We start from the raw sequence: 16,411 nt of genomic DNA, 5'->3' as shown, positions 1-16,411 counted from the left end.
TCAACAAAAAAATTCAGGAGGGAGTGGTACACATGAGGGTTTTGGCACTTGGCACTCTAATGATATCAAGGTGGACATCCCTGAATATGATGGTAAACTAGATCCCGATGAGTTCGTGGAATGGATACGAACTGTTGAAAGGGTTTTTGACTATAAACAAACTAAGAAGATAATAAGGTCAAGATTGTCGCTCTCAAGTTACGTAAGTATGCATCGACGTGGTGGGCTAACACTTGTAGGAAACGTGAACGACTTGGAAAAGAAAAGATTCGTGCTTGGCCAAAGATGAAAAAGAAAATGAAAGAAAAGTTTCTACCCGCGTACTATATTCAGTCAAGCTTTTCTCAATTACATTCTTTGAAACAAGGAACATGTACAGCTGAAGAGTATTCTCGTGATTTCGAGTATCTCTTAATGAAGTGTGACATTCCAGAGGATGATCCCCAAACACTGGTACGTTATTTAGGTGGCGTTGAACCTAGGGTTGCTAATGTGGTAGAGTTACATTCTTATCAGACCCTAGCAGAATTAACGATGCTGTCCCACAAGGTGGGCTCACAACAACGAGCCAAAGGGAAAATAGACCTCAACAGGCCTACCTTTCGCTCCAACAATCACCAGAAACCTACACCTAACCCTAAGCCCATTACCCCTTTAAACCCCAAAACATCCACAACTTCCAATGCCCCCTTTGAAACCCCTAGAGCACCACGCAGATGCTTCAGGTTTCAAGGATTAGGACACTTTGCCTCTGAGTGTCCAAACAAACGCATCATTTCTCTTGCCGATTTTGAACTTGCCAGTGGGTATGAATTTGGTGTCGAACCATCGAGTGAGCCTGCAACAACTGTTGCAATCGAGGAAGAAGAGGTCGGTCCTGATAATGGTGATTGTCTGGTGGTCAGGTGAGCATTGAGCAGTACCCCTACTCGAGAGGAGAATGTTCAACGTGAGGCAATTTTTCATACACGTTGTACAATTGAAAATAAGGTTTGTACGGTGATTATTGACGGGGGTAGTTGTGCTAATGTGGCATCACAGACTATGGTTTCCAAGTTGAACTTAGTAATGGAACCACATCCTTCACCATATCTCATTCAATGGCTGAATCCAGGAAACGGCCTTCGTGTTTCACACCGAGTTTTGTTGTCTCTAAGTATTGGTAAAGTTTATGTAGATAAGATTTGGTGCGACATCATTCCTATGGACGCTTGTCATGTGCTTCTCGGTCGTCCATGGCAATTTGATCGTCGAGCAATGCACGACGGTTACCGGAACACTTACTCGTTCGTTCACAATGACCGAAAAATAACCCTCACCCCTATTTCGCCATCCAACCAATCCACAAAACCACCATCTCCTTTGAGCACACTGCTCAAAGCAGAACAACACGAGTACCGAGATGTTAAAGAAATTATTCTAATGGGCCTTGATGGCGAGGAAGCAGAACAACACGAGTACCGAGATGTTAAAGAAATTATTCTAATGGGCCTTGATGGCGAGGAAGACCAACCACAATCAACACCACACCCCCTTATCCAACCCTTGCTACAGTCTTACACTCACGTATTCCCGACCGAGATTCCATCAGGGCTGCCCCCGGCATGATCGATTCAGCATAAAATCGACCTGATCCCAGGAGCTGTCCTTCTTAACAAACCAGTCTATCGTACCAATCCAAAAGAAACACTCAAGATCCGAAAACAAGTCGACGCCCTTCTACAGAAAGGGTTAGTTCGTGAGTCACTCAGCCCTTGTGCAGTTCCAACGATACTGTACCAAAGAAGAATGGTGAGTGGAGGATGTGCATGGATAGTCGATCCATTAATAAGATCACCATTAAATACCGTTTCCCAATTCCCCGATTAGATGATTTGCTGGATGAACTTTATGGTGCTACCGTGTTTTCTAAAGTCGACCTGAGGATTGGGTATCATCAAATCAGGATACACGAAGGGGATGAGTGGAAAACCGCATTCAAGACAAAAGAAGGGTTGTACGAATGGCTTGTCATGCCGTTCGGGCTTTCGAATGCACCGAGCACGTTCATGCGGTTGATGAACCAGGTACTTAAACCTTTCTTAGGCAGATTCGTTGTTGTTTATTTTGATTATATACTTATCTATAGTCGAACCGAGAGTGAACATCGAGCACATTTACAACAACTGTTTGATGTCCTATTCCGGGAAAAACTATATGGAAACTTGGAGAAATGTGAATTTGTTACCAAGCAGGTCACTTTCCTTGGTTATTTAGTCTCTGTTCAAGGAATAAAGGTAGATGAGAAGAAAATACAAGCAATTCGGGATTGGCTGGTCCCTCAATCCATTCAATAATTCCACAGTTTTCAGGGGCTCGCATCTTTTTATCGTCGTTTTGTAAAAAATTTCAGTACTATTGTAGCCCCAATTACTGATATCACAAAACTCAAACAGTTTGTATGGAGCCCTCAAGCACAATTGGCTTTCGAAGAGCTTAAACGGTTATTATCATCCACCCCGGTATTAGCACTTCCATGTTTTGATGAAGTATTTGAGGTCGAGTGTGATGCCTCAAGCGTTGGAATCGGGGCTATTCTCTTACAGTAGGGACGTCCGATTGCTTATTTTAGTGAAAAACTGAATGAGGCAAAACGACGCTATTCGACATATGACAAAGAATTCTATGCAATTATTCGGTGTTTGGATCATTGGCAGCACTATTTAATTTCTAAAGAATTTATTTTACACTCAGATCACGAGGCTCTTAAGTATATTCAAGGTCAACATAAGCTTCAACCTCAACATTCTAAATGGGTAGAATTTTTGTAGAATTTTAACTTCACCATCAAACATAAATCTGGTAAACTTAACAAAGGTGCAGACGCGTTGTCACGAAAGTATTCACTTCTCAATTCCTTACAGCCCAAAATTCTTGGTTTCGAGCTTCTAAAAGATGAATACCCCATTGATCCGGATTTTGGGAACATATTTGTGGGCTGCCGTGCTTTTGGTGATTATCACATATCTCATGGTTTTCTGTTCAGTCGTCAACAACTATGTGTTCCTCGACATACAATTCGGGTGTTGTTAATTCAAGAAGTTCATGAAGGTGGATTAGCGGGTCATCATGGGATCGATAAGACTGTCTTAATGTTACAGACCCAATTTTTTTTGCCCAAATTGGTGCGCGATGTGGGACATTATATTCGACGTTGTTTGCCTTGTCATCGAGCTAAGACTCACACACTTCCCCATGGTTTATACATGACACTACCAGTACCAGTGGCATCGTGGGAAGACGTTAGTCTCAATTTCATCACAGGGTTGCCCCGTACACCACGTCAACGGGATTCCATTATGGTGGTTGTGGATCGTTTTTCCAAGATGGCTCACTTTGTTCCTTGTCACACTACTTTCGATGCGTTCCAAATTGCCACTCTTTATTTCCGGGAGATCGTTCGTCTTCATGGGATACCCAACACCATGGTTAGTGATCGGGACGTCAAGTTTCTTAGCCATTTTTGGGTGACCCTATGACGTAAACTGGGTACTTCACTTAAGTTCAGCACCTCAAGTCACCCACAAACCGACGGCCAAACCGAGGTCACTAACCGAACCCTTGGATCTTTACTTCGGGCCCTCATCAAAAACAATTTGAAACAATGGGAAGACCTACTCCCACAAGCTGAATTTGCATACAATCGGGCTCCTAGTAAAACGACAGGCCTCAGTCCTTTTATGGTAGTGTATGGTATGAACCCAAAGACACCTATTGACCTTGCAGTTCTAGATACCACTACTAAGTTCAGTAAGGAGGCTAGTGAGTTAGCTGCCGATATCAAACGCTTGCATCAACAGGTTCATGATAAGATAACTAAGAGTAATGAACTTCTTAAGTATCGAAGAGATAAGGGTCAAAAACACGTTTTATTTCAGCCTGGTGATCTTGTATGGATTCATCTTCGTAAAGAGCGTTTTCCCTCCAAACGTCGCTCCAAACTAAGTCCTAGGTCAGATGGTCCTTTCCGTGTTGTAGCCAAGGTCAATGATAATGCTTACAAAATTGATCTCCGGGGTGAATATGGCGTGCCCGCTACATTTAATATTGCTGGTCTGCAGCCGTACTTTGATCCTAACGAACCTCTTCCAAGTTTGAGGACAAACTCTTTTGAAGAAGGGGAGGATGTTAGCCACAGGTCCGAGAACCCGACTCGAGCAACTGAACCAGAAAACCCGGCCCGATATGAAGAATCACAAGACCTGGCCAGTTTGAAGAACCAACCCAGTCTTGGGCCAGCTTAGTACAAAATGATCCAAACAATTGAGCAAGTCCAGCTCCAGTAATTCTCACGTTCACATATGTGCAATTTTATTTCTTAATTATTTTTATTTATTTTAGCATTTCAAAAGCAGTTGTTTAATTCCCTAAAATGTGGTTACGTGGGTGGTTATTGTTTTTCCTTTTTGTATTGTAACTCGTTAATGCAATGATCAGTTTTTGAGTTCCTAAATTTTGATTCTCATGTTTTGAGAATATTTTCCATTGCTATCCTAATTGTTGGCAGAGATTAGCAGGTGATCTTGGAAGCTAGTTTGAATTTATGTGGTGTATCTGTATCATAAGTTCAGATTAGTAGTTGCCCAACGAACCATCGAGTGGTGTTATCTGTATCTCGAAGGTCCGTTGCCCATTTATAATCACAGTCGTCGGGTTATTCGATCCAATCATTAAGCTTCTGGCTACCATATTACCTTTTACTTAGTAGCGGGCCTAGAAGAAAAATTGAGGAGTAGCGCGGACTAAAAAAATTGTTTATAGGTAGATGATATATAAAACTAAAAAGGAAAAAAAATGTACGAAAAATTGTACTTTGACAAGAAAGTTTAGGGGTAGTTTGGTTATCCCTTAACGTATGCTAGACCTGCCCCGGTTATACATTAAACCTTATCAAAGTATGAATCAATATACATGAAAATTTTTAGTTTTGATTTCCTTGGCATGTATCTAAGAACGATTCAATTTAGTACTATTATATGAAAGAAAGAAACTTTTTTATTAGTTACGAAGTCAAAACTTACTTTTAATATATATATATCATTATAAAAGTATTTATAGATACTCGAAACATTTTATAGTGATAATTATATGTGTATAATTTGTTATAGTTAAAAGATAACATTATGTAAAATTTGAAAATTGTAACTAACAGATAATTATTAATACCTTAAGCCGGGTATGAAACAAACTTTTACAATTGAATATAGAAATCAATAACTCATTTGTTGTTTCTATCAATGAGTAGGACTTAAACTCATAATATTTAAGTCTTTCTGAAATAATAAATGCCATAGTGTAAGTTTGCAAATACACATGTTAGTTGGTCATAGCCTCAAAACCAGAAGGGGGCCAATTTATATGGCACGTTATAGTCTGTCGACTGTCGAAGTCCATGGCCATGACCAGGCTGTTCGAAAAAGACATGGCTTAACGATACATTGCACGGGTGACACTTATCCATAAACCATGCCTAACCTGTCTCCATTCACCTTGATCTTCTTTTGTTATCCAACAACTATGTCAAGTAGATAGGGATGAGTAAATGTTACCGGTACTGAAACGAGCATTTTCGGTACCGGCACCAAGATTCTAAGAAAACCGGGATTGGAAAATTCAGGATCAGTAATGACCGGTACCTATATTTACCAATTTATTTGCCTATGGTGCAGGTACTGAACCAGTACCGTACCGAGATCGGTAGCGGTACCAAGTTTTTAAGAAAATCGAGATTGGGAGATTCGGGATCGGTGCCGGTTGTTTTCCAGTATGCTGTTCAACTTAAGAGGACGGATGTTGCAACAATTTAGTCAATGTAGTGCTGAGTTGTGAATGTCTTGTGCCTCGTACAATGATCTACGATTGGAATTGTCCATCAGCATAGATTATTGCAAGCAACGAATATCAAACCTACACCAATCCTCTTAAGATAACGCCACCGCTTTTGTGTGATTCCTATCCCAAAGGAACCAAGAACTTTGACATAAGACTATTTGAACTAACAAGCTTTTTTTTTTTTGGGTCAAAATGTTTTGTCCATATCCAATCCTGGGCACTCTTACAAATATATTCGTCCAAAGCATATGTCTTGTTCCATTTAATAGTGCTTCTCATGATAAAAATGAGACCATTACCAAATGTTAGTGCACTTTACCCCATACACATGTGACAATGCTGGGCACATATATATTGTTTGATGCTCGTTACAGAAATCATAATATCTTAACATTCTAATAATTAAAATATAAATAAAACTAATTGGTATTCTAAACGTGAACCTTTAAGGATATAGATGTTAAGAAAATACAAAATTAGGCTTTTGCTAGTCACTTGTTTATTGGTATAATATGTGTAGGATTAAAGTATATATATGACATTCGATATCAATAATATGATTATTAAATACATTTAACGGGTCATGGCTAATATTTTGATAAGAATAATAATAAAAGAAAAGAAAAAGAATAATAATTCCAACATTCACCTAGTCTAAGTCAAAGATTGGGTCCGATTATGGTTAGGTTTTTTTAAGTTTTAATTAAACTCAACCAAAAATAAATGTTGATTGGACCCAATGGGGTGGTAACTTGGGAAGAAATAAACCCTTTGACTTTGACCATGGAAAGTCAAAATCCAGCCAAAGCAAAAGATAAATAATTGGGAAAAGGTGGAGATCTAGTTAAAAATAAAATAATATGGAGAATCAATTCAAAGCAAAGTGATTAAAAAATGGAGTTAGTCATAATCAAGTTGGGAAGTGAGTGGAATGATTGTGGCAGAGTCAGCACCATGTGGTTTTTAAGCTCTAGATTCCCTTTGGAAAAGGGTGTATGTATGGCTTTACCATTAAATTAGGCTTGAGAATGAATGAATGAATTCAACCGGATATATTAGCAACTAGTATTTCTTCACATGACAATATAAGTATCGGGTGTTTGTGTAACGATTATATACGTATAATTGTATATGGCCATTTAATATGGAAACAAGTTTAAGCAATAATACATATCGCGGTTTCTGACTATCACTACGTAAAAGCGTTACATATGACAAACAATAGCGCTCGGTATGTAGATAACTGTTTGAAGACAATTAAAGCTTGGGCCGGAATCTTTAACCAAAATCGTATTTTTTAAGTTAGCTATTGATTATCGAGGGAAAATCCATCATAAAACTTTTCCACCAAAACAACTAAAAAGCCCAAAAAAAAACTTATCTTTACTATTAGCGACGGATTGTGGAGAGAACATGTTTTGGAAATTGGTGTCCACCGACGACGACAAACTTTGTATTTACTTGCTTTTTGGTCCCTCATTAATCCGCAAGTGAAGGTTTTTTTTATGGTTTGGGTTATACGTTCCTGATCTGTTGCAAATTACTTGGGGATCGCCATTGAATAATTATGTTTTACTTTTTTATGGTTCATCGCTAATTCGTCATAAAGCACATATGAGTACTTGTGAATCTAACGGAAATCACGTAAAGACTTGATTACTGGAAAACGTTTTACTCTTTAAAAAAAATATTAAAAAATTCATTTTCTAGTAGTGAATCTTTGTGTGATTTCCATAAGATTCTGTGTTTTAAAGTAGTTTAAAATCTTTAAATACTATTAAAGCAAAACAATTTTACCACATGTTCTTCTACTAGGGTGTCCACCTAGGCCTCCATGTCATCTCATTTCCATTCTAAGACTCTCTAATATGTTGTCATGTGTCATCTCACATACTATTTAAACCTTAGAATTTTCCACCATCATTTTAATCATTTTAGTTTCTCTCTCTCTCTCTCTCAAAATAAACCACATACACCATTTACTATTTACCATGTCCTCTCTTATTCATTCCACTGCCGACTCCATCTTTTGTATCCCACATGTTGCTACCGGGGTCTTTATGGAAACCCTAGGTGGCGGTGGTCGTCCGGTTGTGTTTTTCGGTTAACCTACTGCTGTCGGGTTCTATTTGGTAACCGTATGTGGCGGTGGTGATCCAGTGGTTTTTTCCGGCGAGTGTATCCAACCGCCCTATAGTTTTCGGGTTCTATTTAGAAATCCTAGGTTGCGGTGGTTGTCTGGTTGTGTTTTCCGGCTAACCTACTGTGTCGGGTTCTATTTGGAAACCCTGGGTGGCAGTGGTGGTCCGGCGGTGTTTTCCGGCGGCTGTACGCGACCTACCTATCTACTGCTTTTGGATTTTCTTTGGAAACCCTAGGTGGTGGTGGTGGTCCGGTGGTGTTTTACGGCGGCTGTACATGGCTAATTGAGCATTAACTGAAATGCCGCGTAACAAAAATCGAGCATTAATCGGTGTGTGTCACTGCTCCTCACTTCCACCCATAATTTCAGTTGTTATTTTGTTATTTTGTTACCAAATACATTCCATTTTTAACTTAAATACATTCCAGTTTTAAGGTTTAAATACATTCCAGTTTTAACTTAAATTTTATTTTGTTATTTTGTTTTTTTAATTAATGATAAATCCAAGATTAAGAGTCCATCCACTGTTGTTCATTGTTGATGGTGTTTGGTTTGGCTTTGTTGTAGGTGAATATTGGGTTGTCCGGCAAGGTAATATCTTTTTCCGGTAAGGCTTTCAGATATGGTTTTATATTTATTTTAATTGTTATTTCTTAAACGATTACAATTTCGAATTTTAAATTTCAAATTTAAGTTAAATTTGAAATTTGTAAATGGTAAGTCAATATTCCAAAACGTCTAAACTTACCATCATTACAATTTATTATTTTCTAAAACGATTTGATTTAAAAAGTTTAAATTTCCAAATTTAAATTAAAGTTGATTTTTTTATTTAGTTGTTGGTCAAACGTTTAAGTTGGTAAGTTAAACGATTTGATTTAAAAATTTTAAATTTCCAAACGATTTGATTTAAAAAGTTTAAATTTCCAAATTTAAATTAAAGTTGATTTTTTTATTTAATTGCTGGTCAAACGTTTAAGTTGATAAGTTAAACGATTTAATTCAAAAAGTTTAAATTTCCAAACGATTTGATTTAAAAAGTTTAAATTTCCAAATTTAAATTAAAGTTGTTTTTTTTATTTAATTGATGATCAAACGTTTAAGTTGGTAAGTTAAACGATTTGATTAAAAATTTTAAATTTCCAAATTTAAATTAAAGTTGATTTTTTTATTTAATTGCTGGTCAAATGTTTAAGTTGGTCAAACATTAAAGTTCAATTTAACTTTAAGTTGAACTTTTTAAATGGCTGATTAAACAACATTCATAATGTCTAAAATTACCAACACAAACTTCAAATTCCTAAGTTTTGAGTATTTCCTAATTTTCACACATAATGAGACATAAACGTCACAATTAATGCTAATGAATGTCAACATTTGGTTATGGAAACTGTTTAACAATTAATGCACTATAAAAATTCAAAATATTATTTGAAATTAAATTCTAAAAAAAGATATATTACAATTGGTTATGGAAAATTTTTGTTTCCATTGTCAATATTATTATGTTTATTAGTTTCCAATCTCCACAATCTTTCTACATTATACGTTTGACTAATTTATAATTAGACATAAATGTCACAACTAATGATAATGAGTTTGTAACAAAATTGAATGCAAATTTCAAAGACTGTAATAAAATAATATTAATTATGGATCGCCTGAAAAAAGTAATAATTTCAAGGTTACATTATGCCATGGTTTTTGTAATATTTTTTGTATTTAGGATTTTTGACTATAACAAATTTCGTTTAACAATTTTGGTAAACAGATTTATAACTTAAATAAACATTTATTATATTCTAATTTAATCAAATCATATAATGAAGTTGAAAGTCATTATTTGTAATTATTATTTTTTACGTGTATTCAAATTAATAATTCAAATATAAAATAAATAAGTTGAGTATAATTTATTTATTTTTGGAATTGACTATGTGGGTCGGTGTTTTCTAAAATTTTTAAAGTTAATAACTTCATTTAATATTGTTGACCGACTATTAGTTTTGATAGTTCCAGAAATTTTGATAAACAGATTTATAACTTAAATAGCCATTTAATATATTCTATTTTAATTCATTTTTCTAATATATACTCAACATAAAATGTCAATTTCTTAAATACGTGTCTATTACATTTTCTGTTTTTACGGTATATTCATATACGATCGTTAGTAATGTCTTTAATAATATTCTCATTTAAATATAACAATTAATTTCCACGTTTTTAATATATTTTTTTATTAAAATACGTGTATATATGGTATATATATTTTGTATCATATTTTTTCACCTTTAAATATTTTTAAAGTCAACATAAAGTTTTTAATCTTTCCAAATTTATTTGAAAATTCATTTATTGTAAAACGTTTTTATGTTTTGCAAGTTTAACAAAATATTAATGTCATTGATTTAAAATTTTGTTGCAAGATTGGTAAAAAATTAAAAAAAAAAATCATAATTTTGAAGTTGACTAATTCCATTTTTTTAATATTTTGTAACTATTTTGAAATATTTCAAAACGGGTTGTTTTAAAAGAGTATCAAATTTGTTATCTATACAATTACGACCAAAAAGGTTTTTATTGATATATCTTTTCGGTTTAATGGTTTAAGTTATAAAAATGTTTTATGTTGTTATTTTACTTTGTTTGTTGTTGTATGTTATTTTGTTTTAATAAAAACAACAATTTAATAAAAACAACTTTATTAATGTTCAAAGATATAAAGTTTAATAATAACTTGAGACATTTTAATAAAAACAACAATTTAATAAAAACAACTTTATAAAAACAACAATGAACTTGAGACATTTCATTTCAGAGATATAAAGTTTAATAATAACTTATGAACCAACCAACCAAACTTCATTGATGTCTCTATTGATCAAACATATATCATACATATTTAAAACAATGTATAAAACATAGATAAACATTAAAGCTTGTTATTATCATTATTTTAGGTTATTATTATTTTTTTATATGTATATGAATTATATATATATATATATATATGTAAATATATATTTAATTTATTTATGACGTCATCCGGGTCAACATCGGTCCGCCCTCCCGGGTCGGTCCGGCCTTTGACCCGGTAAGACGTCTGGGTCGACATCCTGGCCAGGTCTGAAAACATTGGTTAACATGTAACTTAGGTACATTTCTATCAAATAAAATACACAAAACACTTAGAATGTATGTGTAAGATGTAATTTACTGTATCGCATTTAATGAAGAATATCGTATAAATTAAATTATGCTTATTAGACCATTCGTAGTGGGGCGTTTTGGAAGGGAAAACGCACCCAAAATGCAACCCCCCCCACCCCACCCCCACTAGTGTTTTGATTTTCAAAATGTATGTCAACGTTGTACGTGTAGAAAACGTTGAAGTTGGAAGGAAGTTGAACCAGAAGAAGGATGTAACCAATGAAGATGAGAGGTGAGAGAGTTTTGGTTTTTTTTAAGCCTTTTCCACTATAAATATCCTAAATACACATACTTTTTTTTTACTTTGACCCGATTCATCCTTTTTTCCCTAACCAAATTTTTTATCCGCCACTGGCCAAGTCAAAGGCCATTTTATAACTATACCATATATAATATATAAAGTTTTAATACACTGGTTAATAAACAAATCGTTTGCAAGATGCCTTTGGTAGCTTTTGCAAACTGTAACAGCTGAAATACATCTATAAATAAACGGGAAGAAATAATAATAATAATAATAATAATAATAATAATAATAATAATAATAAATGTTTGATTCGGTTTTACAAGTTATCATCTGGAAAAGGGTCAGCATGAAGGAACGAGCGAAAAAATTTCATTGGCTTGCAACCTTGCCAAATTCGCCAAGTGGTTCATCATTTCAATAACTAGCAATATAACAACAATTCAAAGAACTTTTCAATTTCATATATTTATGTTTTTGTAAATGATATATAATTAAATTTGAAGATTGATAAATGATAATTAACAAACAATATATATAACTGACTTGTATTATAACTATAAACTAATTCAAAACTGATTACAATAAACTTTGGTTGTGATAGTGGTAGTGATAGTGGTGAGTGATATCTAACCCTTAGTTAGTAGATCTATTTTTGTTAGTTAGTCAACTTGCCAACGACATTCATTTATGTCCAACTACTTGACATAAATGTCTAACCACCAAACTTATAGCCAACTACATTAGTTATAGTCAACTACATTAGTTATTGGCAACTATCATACAGCCTCTTAATCCCATACACCATAATGGGATACTTAGGCCTGGACTCGACATGTCTGACTCGGTTAATTAACAACAACATTCACCCCCTAATTTCTGAGTCGGATTTCGGGAGGTCTTCAGCTCCAAGTAACTCGTGCATCTCCTTGAACGTCTTTACTTCTTTAATTTTGGAACCGGCTACCAAGAGATCATCAAGATATACCACAATAATCAGTATGGAGTTGGTTGATTTCTTCACGTATACGACTTGTTCCTCGGTACACCTTTTGAAACCATCTCACTTAGAACTCCTTTTAACTTTGAGTTCCAAGCTTTGGAGCTTGTTTTAGCCCGTAAAGAGTCTTCGATAGCTTATACACTTAATGACTCTCTCTCCTTCCTTTACGAACCCATCCGGTTGTTTGACAAACACTTCTTATAAAATCCATGTGATGTACCTCCCATACTTCACTCGTGGCTAGGGCTAGAATAATTTGAACTTTCTCAAGTCAGGCCACGACTGCGGACACCTTATCGTAATTCATCCCGTGTCGTTGTACATACCCCTTTGCACCTTATTTTGCCTTGTACTTGTTTACCGACCCAGAATTTTTCTTAACTTTGAAAACCCACTTTACCCCAATCGGCTTCACCCCGTTAGGACGAACCATAAGATTCCATGTGTTGGTTTTCTTGATGGATTCCAACTCGGCTTTCATTACTTGAACCCACTCTATACTTTCTTTTTCTTCTTCATATTTATAGGTTCGTCTTCAATTAAAAGCATTAAATCTTCATCAAGTACATAATCATCAAGGTATCTTGCTAGAACTGACACCTGTGTGGACCTCCTAAGTATCAAACCTGAACCGTGATACAAAATTGAGTTGTTGCTGCTGTTCAGGTTAGATGATGAGTCCAAGCGTCTACTATTTGGGCCTGATAATGAGCTCGAGCTGTTGTTCGGTTCGGAAACATACCCGTACTCGTTTTCGTTTTCGTTCTCGAATTGCACATCTTTCTCTCCCCAATCGATAACAAAATCTTGCCAAACACGCTCATCGACCGTTCAGTCGTATTCTCGGACCAGTTCCACCCTTTTCCTTCATCTATGTTAACATCCTCACTAACCATAACTTTCTTTGTAGTCGGGTCAAATAAACAAAAATCCTTGGAATCATTCTTGTTTCCAAGGTTCGAAAAAGTGACCGGTTAAAATGTCGGTTTTAATAAAATGTTGATTAATGATTATATTTATATCAATTATTATATACTTTAATGATTTAATATAATACAAATATTATATAATAAAGCTGAAAAAGAATAAAAACATCAAAAACGGGCTGAGAGGGATTCGAACCCGCCCCCAGCCAATCAGACCTTAACACACACACCCTAGCCATCTAGGCTAGGGTGTCAGTTGGTTTAAATTTCATAATAAAAATATATAACCAGACAAACGCACAACCTGATCAAACTATGAACTCTAGCAAAATCAATCAACCAAATCGTTGAATGTTTGGCCGATTGATCATGGGATTAAGTTTGTTGGACTAATGACGAAATAGAAACACAACATAGTTACTTACAAGGATGATTAAATGAAGGTTAATTAGGACGAATAAATGCTGGCAATAATACAAACTAAAACTGATATGAACAAGCTGCGACACTGAAATTGGTTATACGGCTTTCGTTGGCGATGACACAGAGAAGGGGTAGATGCATGCAATTGTATTATGGTGAACTGATTAGGTATATTACCAATTTAGGTTAAGATGGATTATGTTATTATGCTAATATGTATCAAAAGATCATAGTTTCCTAATTAAAATCGTTGGTGAGCTTGTTAAGGCAAAGAGAATAAAACCCAACAATCAATTCCAAGTTAAACACAAAGATTAAGGTCCAAGATATCTAAACGGGTCACGGGTTGAGAACTGGATAGGGTAATCGGGTTTGGGTAAACGGGTTATATTAATTATAATATCCATATTTGCTGACTGGTCCCTCAACTAAGGATAATGATACAAAAATCGGATAAAGTATGGTTTAGAGTTTCAAATGTATATCGTTGAAATTTATTTATATATATATATTAAATAACTATAATACAAAAATAATAATAACTCGATAGACGCGATAATTTATTGATAAAAATTCTCGAACATCGAAACGGGTCGGGTAATGGATACAAAATATCAAATGGAAAAATCCGAGTTGTTACATCTTTTGTCGAGTTCAGACTGCCGACTTTCAAAATCTGTTGTTCGGGTATGGTAAAAGTAAGGCGGCCGCCATGTTATTTATCTTTGCATCAGTCGTACCAGGATTTATCGCGCATTCCATACGCTATGCACATTAAAAATAACCTTTATGCGGAGTACCTATACTGTGTAGTTTGTTGTTGTTAACATCAGGCATTGAAACGAGCCCGAGCTACTGCCATGCTTGGCTAGCGGCGGTGGTGTAGTTGTGTTACCCATGACTTATCAAACCAAACTCGTTTGAGCAATCTATGATTGAACCTATAGGTCGTTCAACCAGAGTATCAACACCTCGATTTCTCTCCTTCTTAGCAGCTTGGATCGAAACACCTTCGTTGTTGACTTGATTGGTTAATTAGCGTGTTCTTGAACCAAACTCATATACCAATTCAAAATGATAAATGATAATTAACGAACAATATATGTATAACCCTACTTGTTTTATAACTAGAAACTAACTCACAACTTGTTATAATAACCTTTGGTTGTGATAGTGGTAGTGATAGTGATAGGTGATATCTAAACCTTACTTGGTAGATATATTTATACTAGTTAGTCAACTTGCCAACTACATTCATTTATGTCCAACTACTTGACGTAAATGTACAACCACCAAACTTATGGCCAACTACATTAGTTGATGTCAACTAACATATAACCTCTTAATCCCATACACCATAATGGGATACTTAGGTCCGGACTCGAAATGTCTGACTCGGTTAATTACCAACAAAAGTGTTTTACTGCTTCTTTGGTAACTTTATATATGTATAAGAATAAAACTATTTTAAAAACATAAAAAAAACAACCTAAAATTGTAATAAAACATAAAATTACAATCCCCATTTTACGTACTTCTTCTTTGGTCTTCTATGCATTTTCCCAGACACGCCCTGCTACGTGTTCAATGTCCTATTATAGGTTGCATTTCTTATGGTCTCGGTACTCTCGTTGCGATGATCTCTTACCTTTGTTATGTTTTCATTTTCGTTGGGATTGCGTTTTGGCTACAACCGCGGTCTTGGTTTAGGTTTCGGTCTCGGGAGTAGTTTGATATTGGGTGTAGCGAGGTTGGTTAAATGCAATTTGAACATTTGACCAAATGTAAGGAAATTTGTTCGGGTTTTGAACCATTTGGGGTTTATAACATTGTGTTGCATCAAACATATTTTGGTTTATGTTGGGTTAGTTTCCTATACACGAGTTGGTTTGGTTGAATAGACAAATTGTGCAGAATAAAGAGATAAATAATAGAGATTGTGTATGAAGAATGCTTATAAAATACACAAAGTTTTTGTTAAAAAATGTATATAAATTGGAGTATTTATAGAGTAATTTTTTATTATTTTTCTTAACGGCTAGATACGGGGAATTGTAGTCCCCATGCCCACTTTCACGGACAGACAGCGTAGGGTTCCACACGCTCCACACACATGTAGCAGACCATGCCCACTCGCACGACGAAATTACATATGCCCTTAGTGAGTTACCCTAAACTTAAATTTGGGTTTGTGATCCTTTTTATGTTCTAATTTAAATTTTCAACGGTTACAAATTTCGTGAAACAATTGTCTAACTTGTTATGACGGGATGAAAAAATGGTAAGGGTTTTTTTAGACAACTTTGCAAGATTTCATTAGAATGTAAGAATTCGTTCAAACTTTTTTAACGACAAATTCATTCACACTAGCAAAGGAAAGTTGATTTCCAGGTCATTAATTGATCAACTGAACTAAACATGATTGGAGTGGAGTTAATTCCAATTCCGATGTATTCTATATAGAAAACGAAACCTTAGAGTTTAACATACAAAGGGTTTTATTTTATTAAACTTTTGATACTTTTGTGTCGTCTCAAACTAAAGTTATTAGAAGCAAAATACCCTTCCTTATATCGTTCTTAAACATA

General features: G+C 35.0%; 1 pseudogene; it reads left to right on the top strand.

Moving 5' to 3' along the window:
* Window positions 1–285: 285 nt before the first annotated feature.
* On the top strand, window positions 286–2,579 carry LOC143569929 (uncharacterized; annotated as a pseudogene).
* The last annotated feature ends 13,832 nt before the right edge of the window (window positions 2,580–16,411 follow it).

Source organism: Bidens hawaiensis, unplaced genomic scaffold (assembly GCF_021521415.1).
Source record: "Bidens hawaiensis isolate Kalapana, Puna unplaced genomic scaffold, B.hawaiensis_p1.1 tig00024805_1, whole genome shotgun sequence".
NCBI lineage: Eukaryota > Viridiplantae > Streptophyta > Magnoliopsida > Asterales > Asteraceae > Bidens > Bidens hawaiensis.
Note: the sequence above shows the minus strand (reverse complement) of the source record. Positions and strands in the feature narration are given on the sequence as shown.